The sequence below is a fragment of the Babylonia areolata genome, chromosome 6 (genome assembly GCF_041734735.1).
Source record: "Babylonia areolata isolate BAREFJ2019XMU chromosome 6, ASM4173473v1, whole genome shotgun sequence".
Lineage (NCBI taxonomy): Eukaryota > Metazoa > Mollusca > Gastropoda > Neogastropoda > Buccinidae > Babylonia > Babylonia areolata.
The window spans coordinates 9,231,163-9,238,345 of NC_134881.1; the positions used below are offsets into that span (position 1 = coordinate 9,231,163).

At 41.9% G+C, this 7,183-nt stretch overlaps 1 long non-coding RNA gene across 1 annotated transcript; it reads left to right on the forward strand.

Moving 5' to 3' along the window:
• The first annotated feature begins 1,790 nt into the window (after positions 1-1,790).
• LOC143282716 (uncharacterized) lies at positions 1,791-4,477 on the forward strand. Its single transcript, XR_013055295.1, has 2 exons — positions 1,791-2,268; positions 4,301-4,477. It is a non-coding gene; the product is annotated as an uncharacterized LOC143282716 (long non-coding RNA).
• The last annotated feature ends 2,706 nt before the right edge of the window (positions 4,478-7,183 follow it).

Genomic DNA, 7,183 nt, shown 5'->3' on the forward strand with positions numbered 1-7,183 from the left:
TGTGTCTGTGTGTGTGTCAGTGCCATGAATATCAAACCCGTTTATTTCTAATGACGTAGGCCTACAACCAGGTTGATCAGGGTTGAACAGGTACAACTCGTGCGATGATAGAATCGGATCTGAAAAAAAAAAAAAAAAAAAAAAAAAAAAAAAAAAACTGCAAAGAGTAAACCAATCCCTGATTATATAGGATACATCGCACCAGGCATCCACTTTGTTCTTTTCATCTGCCTCTCCCTCATCTCATTCACCTTTCTGAAAATAGCACTGTGAAAGAATAAAAAGAAGAATAAAAAATGGATGGATGAAAGAAATATGAAAGAAAAGAAAACATAATGAAAAGAACACCCCGAAATAGAGTGTTCAAGATAAAAATCGTACTATGGGACAGACCAAAAGAAAGAAGAAGGAAAGAAAGGAAGGAAGAAAGAATGGAAGGAAAGCAGCAAGGAAAGAAAAACAAAACACACACACACACACACAAAACCAAACCACCCTGCTCCATTCCCCAAATAATGTTTTGATGATGGAACTAGTCGTCCTCTGTAGGCCCTACGAAGTTCCTAAACCGTTCCCATTGAAGTCAACCCAACAACAAACAGCTGTCAAAAGACCTCATCGTGTTCACAGTTCAGCGACTACACACGTTTCTCGCGTCCATTCCAACTGTATTAATTGTTGCCGCTACAAACGCTTCTACGTTGGTGTATGACGTAGCTATAGGTATAGCAGAAACACACACACACAAACACACACACACTGGGGGTCGGTTTCCCATCCCATCTCTTCCCAAACAGACCACAAGATGACCAGATAACACCACTAACATTAGGAAACACTGTTGGCTCGACTGTGGACCACCGATCGCTGTCATTCTCACCACCGACTAGCTTTAAAAAAACATGCAACACTGAACCCATTCACACGTAAACTGTAGAATGACGTAGGCAGTAGTACTACGCCGTTCCCTTCAGAACAAGTCTTTGAAACGTAAACTGTACAATGACGTAGGCAGCAGTATGACGCCGTTCCCTTCAGAACAAGCTTTTGAAACCGGATCTAACACTTAAAACTGAACCTGAACTGCGACTGACCCACGTGTAGATACATACAAATTTACTAAGCTTTGTTGTGATCTGACCATGTCTCTTCTGTGGTTGCTTGATGGTTTTGAAATGATAGTTTCGTCAGTCCTATCGCAGTTTTGAATCAATCAGGGATCAAGGAGATAATGAGCATTATCAATTAGCATGAATATGTGTGACATTTTTCAAGAGATTTACATACAAATGCGACAACAGTTTTGTACTGAGTTGAGAAAGGTTACTGGTCAAAAGGTAAACAATAGAATTTGATGTGAAGGAGAAAGAGGGAGAGAGAGAGAGAGTAGGGCGGGGGTGGGGTGGGGGCTGGGGGAGGAAGGACGGAGGCGGAGAGAAAAAGGAAAGGAGCATGAATGAATCTTTATTTTGTAACAGTAGACATTGAGAGAAGGGGAGAGACACATAGAGAGAGAGAGGGAGAGAGAGAAGGAGAGAAAAAGAAAGAGGGGGAGGGATGGAAGGGGGGAGAGAGAGAGAGAAAGATATTGAGAATGAATGAATCTTTATTTGGTAACGGTAGAGAGAGAGAGAGAGAGAGAGAGAGAGAGAGGTGGATGGTTGATTCCAACACATGACAATTTGATGTTTCCACATTTCTAAACCAAGTCTCCAGAGAGAGAGAGAGAGAGAGAGGCGTGAATGATAAAAGTGAAATGATTAAGTAAGTCTTAAGATGATAAACAAAAATGCAAACAATGGGAACAAAGCAAATTATCACGCGGAAGTGCACACAGAGTTAGGGAATTAACTATAGAGATACACCAAACAATGTGAGGAAAGCAAGCTCTAAATTTGTCATATAGCTACGACTTCTCGCTGTTGCGGATCTCATACTGTGCATGCGAACAAGGGAGCGCACTCATCAATCTCTTACGTTTGTCACCCGGATAGAAATAAACTGGTTTCACGACCTTCAGAGATTGTCTCGTCTGCACTTGTCGCTGACAGTGACACGTAGAAAGCCGCAACAAAGCGAGGTTCTCAGTTTTAAAGCAGCCACCACATTCAGTTTCAGAAACGTATTTTCGACGAATCCTGTGTTCGATATTCTGTAACATCGACGTTGAATCGATAGCCATAATAATTCTCAACATGCGGCCTATTGTAGCCGTCTTTTGTTCCTGTCTTCTGCTTGTGACACACCCTTCACATTCAGCAGCACAAGGTGAGCTTGGAAAACTGTTCTGATTTGATAGTGAATCAACTGTATTGTGGTGATTCTGCAATTTTTATGTAAATTGCCAGCCCTGTTTGTCTGTCCCATGTGTCATAAACGGCAAAACCCCACATTTGTACCAGTACAGTCTTCTCTACAGAAGTCGGAACAAGAATCGTATAGGCATACTCGTTTCGTTTAATGGGTTGATCATTTCTGGTTACATAATGCCCAGATTTTTTTTCCCATCACGGTGTAACAGGCCACACTCTACCCTGTCCAGAGTATATCCCCCGTATAAAGTGGCCTTGCCCAGAACATGCCCCCGTATAATTTGGAACTGGCCAGATTATACCCCCGTATAAACTAGCCTAGGCTACATTCTACCCGTGGTATAGTTTGGTCTAGGCCAGTTTATATCCTCAAGGCCATTTTATACCCCTCCTTTTTTTTTCTCTCTCTGAAATACATTGATATTTGAAAGGTGAGAATATTGCCAAAGTTACAACCTTATCAAGAAGGCTAGGTGAACTGCGATGGATTTTTTTCTTCACACATTTAGACTACCTACAATATCCATCTTCAAATTCGGTTTTCAATTTTTAAAGAAATTATTCAAAGGAAGCAGATAAGGTTTGTTAGCAATAAGTAAGTTATCAAATTTGCATAAGTTGTATATTTTATTTAGATTTTAATTGTAGTTTGGGATATATAAAATAATTATATGTGTGTGTGTGAGAGAGAGCGCGCGCGAGCGTGTGTGTGTGTGTGTGTGTGTGTGTGTGTGTGTGTGCATGTGAGCAGTGGGGCTGGAGGGGGGTTCACTGAGTGTGTACATGACAGAGTGAGTTTTAGCTACATCACACCAGCATCAAGGGAGCAGATGCCTGACATATGCATACCCTCCCAGTCTCCCCCTGACCCCCTCCCCCTCCCCCCACACACACCAGTTCCCACAGTTCACACACGGGTAGGAGGTATGTTGTACAAACAATCTTATAACACAGTGATGGTTAATTACTAAGGCGGTTAGATCCAAGTTTTGATATGGTCCGCGTTTGGGGAGGATTTGGTATTCCGATCTTTGTGTTGACATACGGATGACTGCTCCCCTACCCCCACCTGCGGTCCCCGCTCCCCGTTAATAAAATCCTCAGGAATCGTAGGTCTTTAAACTCTGAAACTGCATTCAAACATATTGTTGCAAAGACCACAGACACTTTTACGAAATTAACTGCAGGCAGCATCAGTTACCGATACCAGCGCAAATAGTCAAAGTGGTGTTTTATGTGCGGGGACTGAGGAGGGGAGCTGGGGTGGGGTAGGTACAACTAACAGTTATAGTTCGTGGTGACAATTCTCTGAAAGAAAGTAGCCAGCCACTGAAACGATCCATTGACGTTTCAAGTCTGACCAGCATCTGATCTGGCGTCAGCACTCTGGTCACCCATCTAACAGACAGCTTTATCATCTCTAAGATGTCCGTCAAACCGTCTGCTCTGAACCATAGATCATGCCCATAGTGTTGGTTATAGCTTCCATTTGCTCATCAGTGGTTGAGGATTCGGGGCAGTCGTACCATGGGTCATCTTCTGTGCTCTCCTTGGTCCGCTCGAAGTCGGCAGCCCATTTCTTGATTGTTAAAAAAAGAGGGGGAGTCGTCATCAAGTGTCTTTACAATGTCCTCATTGTCTTGGGTGTCATGACCTTTTTCTGCAAATACTTAACAACTGCTCTCATGCTTCCTTTTTGTTCTTTTTTTGTGCTCCCCTTGGCAATTTTCAAAGGCCCTCACATGCAAGAAAAACACGGACAGATACTTTTTTTTTTCTTTTTTTTTTTTTGCTGCCCATCATCTGCACAGTTTCAGTGGCATTACTCCCACGCCGCTCATTCCGACTCCCCCCCCCCCCCCCCCCCCAACACTACACGACGCTACACAATCGCACACCACACCACACCTCACCACAACACAATACATTAAAATAATGTAGACAATACTGTAGGCACACAGCAATAGTGAATGTACTGGCTGTTACAGACAGTGGCGCCACGTGTCCCAGTGGATCCCCCTTGCCCTCTGTGTTCTGTGGACGAGGTCCGAACCGCCAGCCTTGCCCTGAGGGCTATTTCTGCAACATTTCTCCTGATGACCGCTTCGCCGTGTGTTGTCCAAACTGACATGAGTTTGAAAGCAAATAAATCATGTTGAAGAGTTCCTCTTGGGTTTGTACCTTGTGCGCGTGTGCGCGCGCGCGCGTGTGTGTATGTGTGTGTTTGTGTGTGTGTCTGCGGTGTACATGTGTCTTTAAAAGATAAACTATTTATCTGGAAAGTTATGTATAATGGGCTTTAAAGCCTTACATTGAAAGAGTGTTTGTGTGTTTATGAGTTGTCCTAATAAAATATGTATGTATTTATCTGATATATATAGTGGACAGTTCAATTGCATACTTCCTATTTGCTTATTTCCACTTTTTTTTTCAGTTTTGTCGGCCCATTCATTTGGTAAGATTCCCAGGTATGAAGGCAACCTGCAAAATGTGGTGATGTATGATCATATGAATTTCTGTTATAAGGTTACATTTTTTTTGTTCAGTGGAACTCAGTGCATACAATACAGACAATGAATCCACACATGGAGAATGAAAAAGGGTAAATCAAGTCGTTTGTTTAAACTCGGCCATGAGAGTAACAAGTTCAGCAGTAAAATTAACTTATTGCTTTCCAATAATGTATGACTTTTCCTTTTGAAGTGCTGGTATAACAACAAAAACGAAAAAAACAAAAACAAAAAAAAAAACCCCGCATATGCTTGTTGATTACTGAGAAGCAATCCGTCAGAATATGCATTCAGATGACTGGGGAAAGCAGTTTGTATTGTGTGATCTTACAGCAGTAACGAAAATACTTGGGTTGTCGCCCTTACTGCAAGCAACATGTTTATATTGATTGATTGATTGATATGGATACTTATATACCGCCTATCCTCGGTCGGAGACCAAGCTCCAAGCGCTTTACAAACACGGGGTCATTTACACAACAGGCTGCCTACCTGGATAGAGCCGACTGACGGCTGCCATTGGGCGCTCATCATTCGTTTCCTGTGTCATTCAATCAGATTTCATGCACGCACACATACATATTCTGACAAACATGTAACATTTAACATTTTACGTGTATGACCTTTTTTGTTTATTTACCCCCGCCATGTAGGCAGCCATACTCCGTTTTCGAGGGTGTGCATGCTGGGTATGTTCTTGTTTCCATAACCCACCGAACGCTGACATGGATTACAGGATTTTTAACGTGCGTATTTGAAGGGGGTACAGGCACTGGCAGATCTGCACATATGTTGACCTGGGAGATCGGTAAAATCTCCACACTTTACCCACCAGGCGCCGTCACCGTGATTCGAACCCGGGACCCTCAGATTGAAAGTCCAACGCTTTAACCAATATCAAAATTGGGTTGCACTTTATCCCTAAAGTAGAGAAGGTGTTTCTTTATGATCAACGTCAACCTTTTCCTGACTAATACGTGCTTTATCTAAAACTATGAGGCAGTATAAGTTCCAACAGTTGTACGGGAGGGAATACATTTTGCTCTTTTTTGAAATTTGACATCAGGTTACAGCTTTACCGCCTCTGCAACAAACGTTTCACATGTGATGCATATGACCACGTATTTCGCACGTGCAAACTGTCGGTACTCATTCAAGGACAACTCTCTTCTCTGTACGTACCGAATGATGATGCATGGAATGGAACACCCAGAGCAAGCCGATATGCATTGCAGTATTTGCTTTGCAGTTTTGGGGGTTTTTTGTTGTTTTTTTTACACGTTTTTTTTTTTCAGAAGACATTAAAATTAGGTGCACTTAAGATTACTTCTTGGCTTCCTGATAATTTAGAACGAATAAGCGATGCCCATAAATGTTTTAAAACTACGGTGTCTTATCTCCAGCTCTGCTTTCTAATGATTTTTATTTTATTTCATGGTAAATATAAAATTCTGGCTTGAGTAATTATGTACTAATGTTTATTCAGGTAAGTGTGTGTGTGTGTGTGTGTGTGTGTGTGTGTGTGTGTGTCTTCGGTGTTTGTGTGCCTACGGTGTGTGTGTGTGTGTGGTACGGGCGAGGGGAGTGGTAAGTGAAATTTAAACCCGTCAAAGACAGCAACAGCTGCGGGACCATTGTGAATGCTCATGATGGGAGAAGGCCATTGGAGTGCCGCCTTCCGAGTGAGTGAGTCACCGGAAGTAGTCTGGTCAGGCTTTGTAATTCATTAGTTTGTTTGAATTTCCTAATGCAACATTTTGATAGGAATAGGTTAACCCGAATTCATTCTCATGAAAAAAAAAGAACGATGTATTGTTGGGTATGGAAAAAAAAGATTCATATAAGAAAAAATAACCCTTTGTCATGTGTTGACATTACTGTTGTTTTCAAATGCAGTCAAGGTTAAATGCTGTGTAATATTCACGGTTCGATGCGAAACAAGGAGCCCGTGGCTTTTCAAACAGTTAGCATCATCACTATATTCTGTTTCTTCCACTAACCTATAGCTTAGATGTTCAAGGGTGAACAGGTACGAATCGTGCATTGATAAAATCGGTTCTGAGAAAAAAAACAAAAAAACAAAAAATAACAAGTATCACAAAGGGTACATCGCACTGGGCATCCACTGCCTCTCCTTTATCATAATCACTTTCCTTAAAGTGGCAGTGTGAAAGGAAAAAATCAAACGGAAAAAAGAAAGAATTGAAAAAAAAGAAAAGAAAAAAAGAAAAAGAAACGAACACAAATAAAGAAAAGAACACCATGAAATAATTTGAAATAATTTGTTGAGGACGGGGGCTGTTGGTGGTGGTGGTGGTGGTGGTGGGGGGGTGATGTACAACAGGATAGAAAGAAAGAAAG